Source organism: Mesoplodon mirus, assembly GCF_964341445.2.
Source record: "Mesoplodon mirus genome assembly, chromosome: 7".
In the NCBI taxonomy this organism is placed as follows: Eukaryota; Metazoa; Chordata; class Mammalia; order Artiodactyla; family Ziphiidae; genus Mesoplodon; species Mesoplodon mirus.
Genome location: NC_138983.1, coordinates 25,466,306 through 25,479,259, shown reverse-complemented (window position 1 = coordinate 25,479,259; position 12,954 = coordinate 25,466,306). Strand labels below are relative to the sequence as shown.

Genomic DNA, 12,954 nt, shown 5'->3' with positions numbered 1-12,954 from the left:
ACGACTTGCCTGAGGCACCAAAGCAGGTATGTGGCTGCACCACTCTTTGACCCAGGCCTGTCCAACTCCAACCAAGATTTAAAGCAGAGCGGGGACACTCAGGGATGCAAGACACAGACACTCCCCTCAAGGTGGGGCCCTTATACCCTGTCAGGCTGCCTCCATTTCTTCAATGTAAGTGAGAACAGACTGGTTAGAAGAGACCCCGAGTGAAGAAAGCACACAATTCTTCCCCTTCAGGTTGAGAAATCTGGCCCCCAAAACCAGTTAGAAATAATTGATTTAGCAGCTTACCCCACTGACAATGGTAGTCCTCTTTGAGAAAATCCCCCCTTTTTCTCTGCTCCCCCCACTACTCCAGCTTCCTCTCTAGGAGATGGGCAACCATCCCCATTCAAAAATGACTGCATTATGTTTGTTTTTTTAAATTATGGGAGATCTTCTCCTTTGCCCTCCTTGGACCTGGGGGGAGACCCTTTTCCTTACCAGGGGGCATCTTCTACCCCACGCTGAGGTCCCAGACTCCTGCAAAGGGAAGCAAATCAGTTTTTTGTCCTTCCACTGCCTTCCAGCTGAGCTTGTAGCTGAATTTTTCCACCAACTGGGTCTTTAACAGCAAACAGGGCTCAGGGCAGAAGCCATCGCAAAGCAATTTTAGACAATATGGGCTCTTCATTCCATCTGTGAAATGCTGCTAGCACCTTTGACCAAACTTTAATACCGCACAATTTCGACATCTTATGATAGAGCTGGAGTTTGAGAAATGGGGCTGAGGGTTGATTGGGGTCCAAAAAATAAATCTTTTCTATTGCCATGAAGCAGTTACAGTTGCACAACTGAAAAACCAACCCTTTGGAAAAGCTATCAAACCCACTCGTGCAGTTGGGTAATACCATCATCCAAAGCGCTTCTTAGATGTCTGGTGTTCAAAGCAGAGTGCAAAGTGACTTAAGCAGACACAGTCTATTATGTGGGATGTTTCCAAGGTTGGATATATGTTTCTGATGCTGGCAGTGAAACTGGCTCAGACAGATGCCAAAGAACACCTCTCAGAGGCCAGCATGGTATATGATAATCAAAACGAACATTTGGGGTTCTCTGGTGGTGCAGTGGTTGAGAATCCACCTGCCAATGCAGGGGACACGGGTTCGAGCCCTGGTCCGGTAAGATCCCACATGCCGCGGAGCAACTGAGCCCACGTGCTGCAACTACTGAAGCCCATGTGCCTAGAGCCTGTGCTCTGCAGCAAGAGAAGCCATGGCAATGAGAAGCCTGCGCACTGCAACAAAGAGTAGCCCCCGCTCTCCACAACTAGAGAAAGCCTGAATGCAGCAACAAAGACCTAACACAGCCAAAAATAAATAAATTAAATAATTTTTTTAAAAAACGAACAATTTATTAGGCCCCTTCTATTTGCCAGGTCCATGCAACACATCTCACATGATCTTTAGAGCAACCTTTGAAGGAGGGGCTATCGTTACCCCCAATTTACAAACGATGATACACAGTCTCCTAGATGTTAAATAACCAGACTAAGATGATACAGCTAGCAAATGATGGAGCAGAATTCAAATCCAAGATCCCCCGATGCCATGATTCACACGCTCAATCACTGCAACATACCTGTGTGATTCATGTAGAGTGGCTCCAATGTGAGTCCTGGAGTTGGATGGCCCTGGATTCAAATTCTGGCTTTATTACTCAATTGGACCAGGCATACAACCTCTATAAATTTTAGTCACCTCACCTGCAAAACGTGGGGATGCTAATGTCTAGCTTGCCAGGAAGTAAATAAAGAAATACTTGTGTAACCAATTGCATCTAAAGACCCACGTGGATCAGTCCCAGAACCAGAATCCTCTTCAAATCCACAATAGGAGGAAAAAGACTCTTATGTCAATAATTATTGTTTTGTTTCATTTGTGAAGGCTTTAGCCCATGGTAGGCACTAAGTACGTTGCAACTATTATAATTCTTTTTGATATGCTTTTAAGTTATTATCTTTAAATAACTAACCCAGTCAGTCTATTTGAAATGCTACTTAAATGAACCACTTCTCTACATACCCTCTTATTTTTTAAAAAACTATAAACTTAGTTTCTCCTCATTCATATTAAAACAGAATGAGGTGTGTAGCAGAAGTCCCATTTTAGCCGCTTCAAGCTATGTTTCTCAAAATTTTAGATTGATCTGCACAGGTTTGGAAATCTGAATAAACAAATCCCAGGACCAAGGCGCTCCTGGCAAAGAAATTAAGAGGTAAGGCCCAGTTACCAGCCTGGTTTAAGTACAAGGACAACCTCAGGGTTGGAGAGGAAAGATAGATATTTGACACAGATTTTCCACTGGACTAGCTTATGGGAATATTTGTGTGGTTTGACCCAGCAGTTCCTACTGGGGACCGGAGAATTCTCCTGTGTAAGACTCTTGTCTTACTATAATTTATCCATCATACAGCAGCCAGAGTGGTCTTTCTAAAGTGTAAATTAGATTGTGCCAACTCTCCTGCCCTGTTTAAAACTTCAAATAGCTTCCCATTGCACTGATACAATCCAAACTCTGTATTATGGCTCACAAGCCGCCGCATGTTATTGCCCCTGCCTCCCTCTCTAAACTCATTTCCTTCCCCCTCTCCCTTCATTCACTACATTCCAGCTACAATGGCCCTCTTCTGTCATTCCTGCCTCAGAGACTGGCCCTCGCTCTTCCTCCTGCCAGAATACCACCTTAGCTAAGACCAACACCCCAGGAACTCTCTCTCTTTATAGCACTTACCAGCATGGGAACTTGGCTTATTGGAATGTAAGTTCCCAGTATCAGGAACAGTAGTTAGAGAATAGTATGTACTCGCTGTCCTCTGCACTCACTCACCCTGGTTTCCAATTCCTGGTCTACACCCTGGATTTCAGCGCAGCTTCCGTCTGCCTTTGGCCACCCATCTGGATCTCATTGTCTGGCTTTCTGACGTCAGCTCATGTGACTCTTTTGACCTCATTTGACTCTTGGTTCAGCAGATTCCTTGGATTTCAGCATCGCTCACAGCTTTGCTTGAGAAATATTCAATACATCCTCTGCCATCCTGCACCCCAAGCCCATCTCCCAGTGAAGCCCACCTCCTAGCCCATGTGGGGGCAGCAGTCTACACAGGCTCTTGGGACTGCAGGAAGGCTTCACCTGAAGAAGCCCACTTTGGCCACTGGACCTTGAAGCAGCTAAAGCAAAACAGAAACGCAGACCACTCCAAGGGAGGTGAGATCCCTTCTTAGTGAATTTCTCCATGCCAGGAAGCCAAAACCATGGGGCTATCCAGAAATTTGGACTGTTAAGATGTGACTGAAGCTTCCCTGACAAGAGCAATTGTCTGGCCCTGGACCAGTGCTTCCATCTCATGCTGGGGGTGGCCAGCGGAGAAAGTCCATTACACATGGTATCACACAATGATGTCTTTCTACCAGCAGAAAGCAACAATGGGTCATTTCCTGTGGGTCTGCAAGCAAAGGGAGAAGATGGCGGCGCTGGGAGACCCTGTGCGACTGGAGAGGGATATTTGTAGGGCAACTGAATTGTTGGAAAAACTGCAAAGGAGTGGAGAGGTACCACCACAGAAACTGCAGGCTTTACAAAGAGTCCTTCAAAGTGAATTCTGCAATGCTGTAAGAGAGGTGAGTACATGGGTTTAAAATTTACTAAAAATCTGAGTTAATTAGGGTAATATTCTGAAATTGGGTTCAGAGTTTCTTTAAAAAGTGAACTTTAGAACCTGCCTCTCTTGTTTTCGGAATTTCTAATAGAAAAACATTTTACAAAGATGCAAAACTTTGTCTAAAATTTTAACGCATTCAGTAACTTCACAAAGAGCTCAAACATGGTATATTCTGAGATTTAAAATCGCAATAATAACTTTGGGTTTTTCAGGTGTATGAACACGTCTACGAGACTGTGGACATCAGTAGCAGGTCCCGAAGTGAGAGCTAACGCGACTGCAAAGGCTACTGCTGCTGCATTTGCTGCCAGTGAAGGACATTCTCATCCTCGAGTTGTTGAGCTCCCCAAAACAATATTATGGGAGGCAAAGAACAAAACTCTCCAATCTATATATCCCGAATAATTCCAGGTGGAATTGCTGATAGACACGGGGGTCTCAAGCGAGGAGATCAACTCCTTTCTGTTAATGGAGTGAGCGTTGAAGGAGAACATCATGAAAAAGCTGTAGAACTGCTGAAAGCAGCTCAAGGAAAGGTTAAATTAGTAGTACGGTACACACCCAAGGTCTTGGAAGAAATGGAGTCACGCTTTGAAAAAATGAGATCGGCAAAACGCAGGCAACAGACCTAAAACTTTACATTCCGTTTTGCTTTTAGCTAGAGAAGTTTTACTTGTGACCTACTGATGGCCGCAATGCCAATGATTATTAAAAAAAAAAAAAAAAAAACTTCCCGTGGAATCCTCCTTGCCATTTTATAAATGCCTATTTTAACATCATTTATGGTTCCAGAGATACATACACTTTTTTCTGACAAGAAAACGTAAAAAGGTGATGAGGGCAATTCTGTCCTGCTGTTTTTACAGGCCTTTTTCAACAAATGCAGATTTTGTCATAAAGTTGTTATAGATTTTTAAAAATGCTTTTTTAATATTAAAATGTACTTTTACATTCTTAACCTTTTTTTAGGGAAAAAAAGTTTTCTTTATTTGGCTGCTTATTTAAAAATAACAGTTCTCCATTCTTTTCTTTGCTTTTTTTTTTTCACCTGTAACATTTCTTTATGGTTTTCCAAGAAATTAAACATAACAGTCTCAGCTACAGCACTTTATTACACTATCAATATTAACATCACTGCTGTGTTTTGTATTTGGAACACACACATAATATATATTATCAATGGTAAATTATAACTCAGCACAGTGGAAGTTTCTTACTTTTAGTTAAACATAATATATAATGAATATTCATTTATACTGATTTATAAAAGTTTTTAAACACTGATACAATCATTGCTAAAATATGTATTCTTTCATAATATTTGAGTAGTGAGGCAAGAGAATGTAATTTGATTGTTAGCAATACTGATAACATCTTTCTATTTATAGTCAACAATATATCATAAATTACAAATGCAAAAAGAGGTTTAGGTTTCATCTTTTGCAAATTTTTTTAATGCTATTCATTTTTATTTAAATATATTTCTTATATTTTCATTGTTCCATTTCTAGAGATGAGCCAGTTAATTTGTGGTGGGAAATCGCAAAGAAGAAAAAGTAATACCTTTAACCTCACTAGGCTCAAGAGTTACACACTCTTAAGTAGCTCAATTTAAAGACTTGATATTAAATAGGAAAAAGATAGAAGGGTATATTTAAGATATATAGAAATCATGAGGTGATACATTCATAAGAATCTGCAGACGCTTTGTCAAAATGAGTAAGAACTCATTCACTAGTTGGATTTAGAGATGTGATCTTTATGATTCAGCTATAATGATGGGAATTCTGAGATACTTTGATTTGTCCACTGGATGTCACTGTTTTACTGAAAGGCAGCTATTAGTGGATGACTGTGACTGAGGTCTTTTTAAAGGCAGAAATTAAAGAGGTAAGGTTCATTTTCAGACACAACTTACAGGAACATTTGTCAGGCTTTTAACAATTTTAAGTGACAGGTGCTAGAAAGAAAATAATGGATTGAAATACATAAGGAATTTAGAATAATTATCAACCCTGTGTAAAGAGTGGGCATTTTGTGACATTCCTTCAGGAAGAATAGAAATGTGTATCTTTTTCTGCATGTTTATGAGCACTGTGAGTCTTAAAAGATTATTCCAGTTTCCAGTGATTTTCAGAGTAAAAGTCAGCATTGTTATTTATCTTTTAGGTATTGAACACTGGATTGCATGGTTGAATGTGTCTTTAGTCCACTACAAAATGTGCTTGTTATTGATAGGATCGTGTTATTAAATTGTATATTTCCAAATTAATTGATGTTTTAAAAATGTTGAGACCAAAGTAGTGTAGAAGAGTTACGGACTTAATTTAATTGTAAAATTATTAGAGATATTTGTTGTAGAGCTTTATATATTAAAGAGCGGTATCAGTGCATATAAAGACAGTAAAAAAAAAAAAAAGAAAGAAAGCAACAATGATAAAAAAAACCACAACTACTAGTATCATTTACTGGACTCCTTAATTAATACTAGGTTCCAGGTACTTTATGTTCATGATCCCACTTAATTTTCACAATGACATTAAGGTAGGTGACTATCCCCATATAAGAGATGAGAAAATCAAGCCTCAGAGACAGATAAAATTATTTGCTCAAGGTCATATAACAAACAAGTGGGAGAGCCTGAATTTCTGACTCCAAAGTGCATGCTCCCAATCCCTACCCTCTAAGCATTCAATTATGGGTCCCTTCACACTACACACACACCTCCCACACCAAATTATGGACTCCTCCAGAGCTAGGACTTATTTCTTGTTCATCATCCACATAGCACAGGGACTAATCCTTAGTGGATGGTCAGCACATTTTTGTAAATGCATTTCTAATGCCACTGAATTGGTCTTATAATTTATATACACTATAATTAATAGATTAATATAAATAGTCATTGTCATAACATACCACTGTTGGCTTTCCTATTCCCTACTATTGGCCATTTGGACTATTTCCAATTTTTAGGTTTAATGTGCAGTACAGTAATTTGCTCTTACTGAAACATGGAATGGGATTGAGAAGCAGAGATGAATCTAATAAAGGAAAAATAACATTCTGCATCTTTCGTGAGACCATTCAGGGTGAATCCAATTAAGGAATATACTAATTACGTAAAACAGAGAAACAATTCTGGGGTTATGATAGTAAAATTACCAGCCTTTTATAGCAAACTTAAATATCACAATTTTCACTAGAGAAGCAAAGTGTCTAATATATTGCAAAATACACAGTACCCTCTTATCTAGGCAAGATCCAAAAATTCTTTCAAAAGTGAGTGTTGGTCTACAGATAGAAGTGTCAAAATCCTATAATTAAGAAAACGTATGGCTATCTTTTAGCAAACTGACTTTACTTAATAATGTGCCAGAAGTGTTAAAAATATATATAGCACTTTAGGTCTGCGTTTCTAGTTCAGACTTTTAACTTTAGTTTCCGGAGTGCTTTTGTTGAACGACTCTCAGGTGCTCTCTAGTGGATGAGCTGAAGAACAGCTTGGTCATCTTTTTATGTATTACATGCCTAAAAGTAATCACAATTCACACTTTCAGGTTTACATGAAGGATATAGGATTAATGATTATTTTTAAAGAAATATTTTATAGACTTACAGTCAGAGTTTAAGGTTTATTAATATTAATAGGGTTCTGTCCTCAGTTTATTTTAAATAACTGCTACTGGAAATTTAATTTTTTCCCGCTCTATTTTGAAACATGAGTTTAAAATTAATATGACGGCACTAGAGAGCCCGCGTGCTGCAACAAAGATCCTGTGAGCCGCAACTAAGACCCGACGCAGCCAAATAAATAAATATTTTTAAAAATCCAATCTCTGGAAGATTCAGGACATAAAGTTAAAAAAAAAACTAACTAATATAATGGCTTTAATCGTCATAAATAAATCATTAAATATATTTTTTCAAGGGACCCATAGGTAGGTTAAAGAAGATTATTAATCTTCTCCCCAATGCAAAGAATTTACAGAGGAACAATATAACTCAGCCCTAATTTGTTGCTTTAAGGAGACATTGAAATGACATAGGCAGGGAGGTCAGCATTTTCCAAAATGTGCTCTGTGAGATACTAAGTTCCCTGACGTGTTGGTGGGGGGCAAGGGAGAGCTCCTAGCTGAGGGACATTTCAGAAGATTAACTCACTCCCCTTGTTTTGTTTCCACACTCAGTTCATAAATGTCTGTAATTTGTTTTTCTGTACTACTTGCTCATGGGAAGAGAATGCAGTGGGTAACATGCCACAAGCTTTTCAGTCGGCTTTACAGCTCAGGTTTTCATTGTGAAGTTAATTGTCAGCGTCCGTATTTATGTAGAAATACATATGCATCATGGGAAGAGAATGCAGTGGGTAACATGCCACAAGCTTTTCAGTCGGCTTTACAGCTCAGGTTTTCATTGTGAAGTTAATTGTCAGCGTTCATATTTATGTAGAAATACATATGCATGTGTTCCTGCGTGTGTGTGTGTGTGTGTGTGTGTATATATATAGTTAGTTAGTTAGTTAGTTAGTTAGTTAGTTAGTTAGTTAGTTTGCTAGCTATTTAATGAATATGGGCATAGCAAACATACCAAACTCTTAATAGTGTTTTATTTCTTGGCGGTGGGGTGTGGAAGGGAATAGCAAAGGGTTTCGCTTTCAAAGCTATACTTTCTCTAATATTTGAAATTTTTACAATAGACATCTTTAACCTTTATAATCATAAATATATATAAATATATATATTTATGTATACAACACATTAATTATTATATTCTATTGTAGAATTTGAAAGATTAAAAAACATTTCCCAAGCAATGTCCCCAAATGCACCTCTCAAGCTCCCACATGCCCAGACTAATCCAATTTCTCCTAAGGACAGCCCACACACCTACCCACCTTGTTGTCTCCAAAAATCCCCTGCATTTGTTTATATCCAAAAGACACCACCTGGCTGAACTCCTGCCTGATTCCTAGAGCTGTAGCTTAGAGCGCCCCCTTGAGGCTCAAGGACTCCACGGTGCTACTCGGGGTTGGTTGTTTCATAAGATGCACGCCGCAAAGGTGACTTGGTGTCAGAACTGAAACCTATCAGCCCCTTGAGACTGTCTTGTCACTGCTGGTGGTGGTGTTCCCCTCAGCAACCTTCAAACTCGTTGTAGAAATAGTTTCTCTCACTGAAAGGTCATCCTCACCAGACTCTAAACTTTTATTTGCTCTATTTAGTAACTTCTACTAGCGCCTGCGCACATGCAAACACACACACGCACCCCTCACCACCACCACCAGTGTCCAGTAGTGTAAGTACACCACCCCCAATTATAGCCGCACTCTTGGGGTGCTTACATAATCAGGTCTCTCAGACTCAGAGGTGGAGAACGAACGTACGGTTACCAGGGGGAAGGGTTCGGGGGAAGGATAGTTAGGGAGTTAGGGATTGACCCATACACACTGCTCTATTTAAAATAGATAACCAGGGCTTCCCTGGTGGCGCAGTGGTTAAGAACTCACCTGCCAATGCAGGGGACACGGGTTCGAGCCCTGGTCTGGGAAGATCCCACACGCCACAGAGCAACTAAGTCCGTGTGCCACAACTACTGAGCCCACGTGCCACAACTACTGAGCCTGCACTCTAGAGCCCGAGCTCCACAACTACTGAGCCTGCGCTCTAGAGTCCACGAGCCACAACTACTGAGCCCGCGTGCGGCAACTACTGAAGCCAACGCACCTAGAGCCCGTGCTCTGTAACAAGAGAGGCCACCACAGTGAGACGCCTGCGCACGGCAACAAATAGTAGCCCCCGCTCGCTGCAACTAGAGGAAAGCCCACGTGCAGCAACGAAGACCCAACGCAGCCAAGAATAAATAAATAAAATAAAATAATAAATAAATAAATAAATAAATAAAATAGATAACCAACAAGGACCTATTTTATAACACAAGGAACTCTGCTCAATGTTATGTAAAAACTTAAAAGGGAAAAGGATTTGCAAAAGAATAGATACATGTATATGTATAACTGGTTCACTTTGCTGTACACCTGAAACTAACACAACATTGTTAGTCACCTATACTCCAATATAAAATAAAAAGTTTAAAAAAAAGTTAAAAAAATCAGGTTTCTGCATCAGTAGAATGAAGACCAGAGCCCAGGTCAAGATGAACTCATTAGAATAAGTGCCATTCCATGTCTGGGAGCTGGGCAAATTCTCCTTGTGACACCCTCTCTGTTTCTCTCTCCCATTGCCTGCCTTCCTCAGAGTGAAACAAGAACCTAGTCTCCAAGATGAAATAGTAAATTAACATTTACTGAGCACTTAACACACACACAGAGGAGGGGACTTCCCTGGCACTCCGGTGGTTAGGATGTGGTGCTTTCCCCACCAAGGGCCCAGGTTCAATCCCTGGTCGGGGAACTGAGGTCCTGCAAGCTGCACCATGGGACAACAACAACATATACACACACAAAACCCCACAGGAAACCATCTCTGTGTTTTATTTTTATGTATTGTCTCATTTCAACCTCACAACAACCCTCTGAAGTAGGCACTATTCTTCTCCCCCACTCTATAGAAGACTGAGGTTCAGAGAACTTAAATAACTGGTTCAGAGGGGTAGCTCATGAATGCTCAGCTTCTTGCAAGAGGGAGACATGAACTTGTGTGGGGTGATTCTGTTGAAAACATTTAATCAAGGGCTCTGCAGTCCACACCTGGGATGGGCTAGCCCCAGGCTTTTCCCACAAAGCACGTACTTCCTGGAATGGGGATGATGCCACAGGCTGTCAACACTACAAAAACAAGGTGCATCATCCAGGAGTGTCAAATTTCCTTCCAGGTTTTTTTTTGGGGGAATATCATTTTATAGGAAGATGAATAGATGCATTAAGGAGTATAATGCAAAAATTTTGTATGTTTAGGATAAAAATGCAAAAAAGATAAAATCACACTAAAACCATCCCTCTGGTAAAGACTGCATCACTGAATCCTCCAGGGCGATGTTTCTCCAGCTTTGGAGTGCATGCCTATCACCTGCGGGCAGGGCCCACACAGATGTGAGACCTGTTAGTACTATCAATACATACACTTGGCTTAATGCCCTGCTGTTAAGGTCTTGAAATTCTTACTAATTTTTTAACTAAGTCTTTGCATTTTCAATTTGCCCTGGACCCTACAAATTATCCAGCTGGTCCTGCCTGAGGATTTTGTTAAGATGCAGATCCTGGTTCAGTGTATCCGGGGTTCTGCAGTTCTAACAAACTGCCAGATAATGCTTGCTATTGGTCTAAGACCACATTTTGAGTGGCAAGACCCAGTCTTCCACTCTCTTCCACAGTTTATAATACTTCCTCTTCTTAGAAGGACACCAGTCATATTGGATTATGACCACCCATAGGACCTCCTTTTACCTTCATCACCTCTTTAAAGGCTCTACCTCCAAATACAGTTACATTCTGAGCTTAGGACTTCAACATATGAATCTAGGGGGTGGGGGAACACAATTCAGCCCATAATAGTTACAGAGGACAAAGTCAAACAGAAGTAACATGTGTCAGTGGGTCCACATGCAGCCCATTTTTTTTTTTTTTGCAGCCCATTTTTGATTTCAGCATTCACTGCAACACATCCTTTGTTCTCAGGTGAATATTATTTGCTGAGAACGAGGAGTTCTTCCACGGCTGGCAGGCAGTGTGTTCAAGGACTTCTGAATCTCTCCTCGGTTACTGTCCACGGAGAACTTGGGCAAGTTCCTTCACGTCGCTGGGCCTTAGCGTTTTCCCTGTGAAAGGAGGATGACAATAACACCTGCCTCATAGGATTATCGTGAAGATTAAATGAGGTAACCTCAGATCTCTTCTTTCCTGTTGGGTGAAAGAAACTGCCAGCAGTTTGGTATAGATTACCCTTGAGGAGGTCTTTGGAGTCGTCCTTACCTAAGGAAAGTTCTAGTTTAACTGATGTTTAACTGAGTGAAGGGGCCCCTCCTTGCATGTAGGGCTCCAGGGATGGGAAGGGGCCAGTTTGCAGAGGGAACCCAGGGATCTTCTGGGAGGGAAAAGTCTCGCTCCTTTTTCTATTCCCAAACCTTCTCCCTGAGAGTTGAAGTTAGGGAGGTACATGGAGGTGCTTGTGGGCAACTCGGAAAAGGATTCAGAAGCAGGAAAAGCGACAGGTCCAACTTGTTACTGAGCCCAAACTCATACTGCTCACCACGCGACAGGCCAATAAATCCAGAAACAAGTTGTCGGGATAAGGAATAACAACTTGATTAGGAAGCCAGCAGACTGGGAAGCTGGTGGACTACTGTCCCAAAGCAGCATCTTGCCCGGGTTTGGATGCTAGTTTCATTTATGGATCAAAGAGGGGGAGGTGAGGAGATAAAGTAAAAAAGGTGATAAGTTGTTACAGATATTTCCTGGTTCCAGCCACACTCTGGAGGGGATGTGTTAATTCCTTCTTTCCTGGAGGCATTCACAGGTGGGCCTGGTCAGGAGGTTTCCTGTGAGCTAAACAAAGGTATTTTAGCTGAACACTCAGGCATAGGAGGCAGGGTTCTTGGAGATGGGCCTTTATGTATACTTTAAGCTATAAACAACATCACTTTAGTGATTAACTTGTAGCAAAAGCATTAGAATACAAAGGTTAAAGGAAAAGAAACAGATAATATGGAGTCAAATTTGTTCTTCCCTATTACAAACTGAGTCCAGAGATGCGGGACTTGTGGCCAGGCTTGGCAATAAACCCAGAAAAGAGAGTGCAAGATGGGGATTCTGGGTCCTTTAAGTGCTTGATGCCGTCATTGGTTCTGCCTATCCCTCGAGGCACGATAACCCCAGAGGCTCAGCTCTATCAGGAATGACAAGGAGTCATTCCTAATAGAGCATAATCTAGAGGCATCTTCTTCCCTTGAAAAACGGCTACTGAAGAATGGGGTTGGTGAGCTGAGGTCCCACCTCCGCAGCATCTCAAGCAAGGATTGGGCTGCATCAGCTCTGCTGCTGCTATCTTGCAAAGTTATCGAGAAGCTGGGTCCCATCCCCACCCTCCTGGAGTAGTTTGGCTTCCAGTGGATGTGGCTCCCCATCGGGGAATAAAAGAGAGCTGTGGATGATTTGGCTGTGAGTCCCCTCAGGGAGTGTAGCCTTGGCGGACATACAGTTAATCCTCAAAGAATTCCCCCTTTCCCCCCATAAGACATTCCACTCTAGCAACTGGGGTTATAGCAGGAGCAGAAAACTGGGGCTTAATTCCTGC

The 12,954-nt window shown here is 41.2% G+C and overlaps 1 pseudogene across 1 annotated transcript; it reads left to right on the top strand.

Moving 5' to 3' along the window:
- Positions 1-3,467: 3,467 nt before the first annotated feature.
- Positions 3,468-6,128, top strand: LOC309808285 (protein lin-7 homolog C-like; annotated as a pseudogene). The gene is made up of 2 exons (XR_014296185.1): positions 3,468-3,662; positions 3,916-6,128. The product of XR_014296185.1 is annotated as a protein lin-7 homolog C-like (transcript).
- Positions 6,129-12,954: the final 6,826 nt, after the last annotated feature.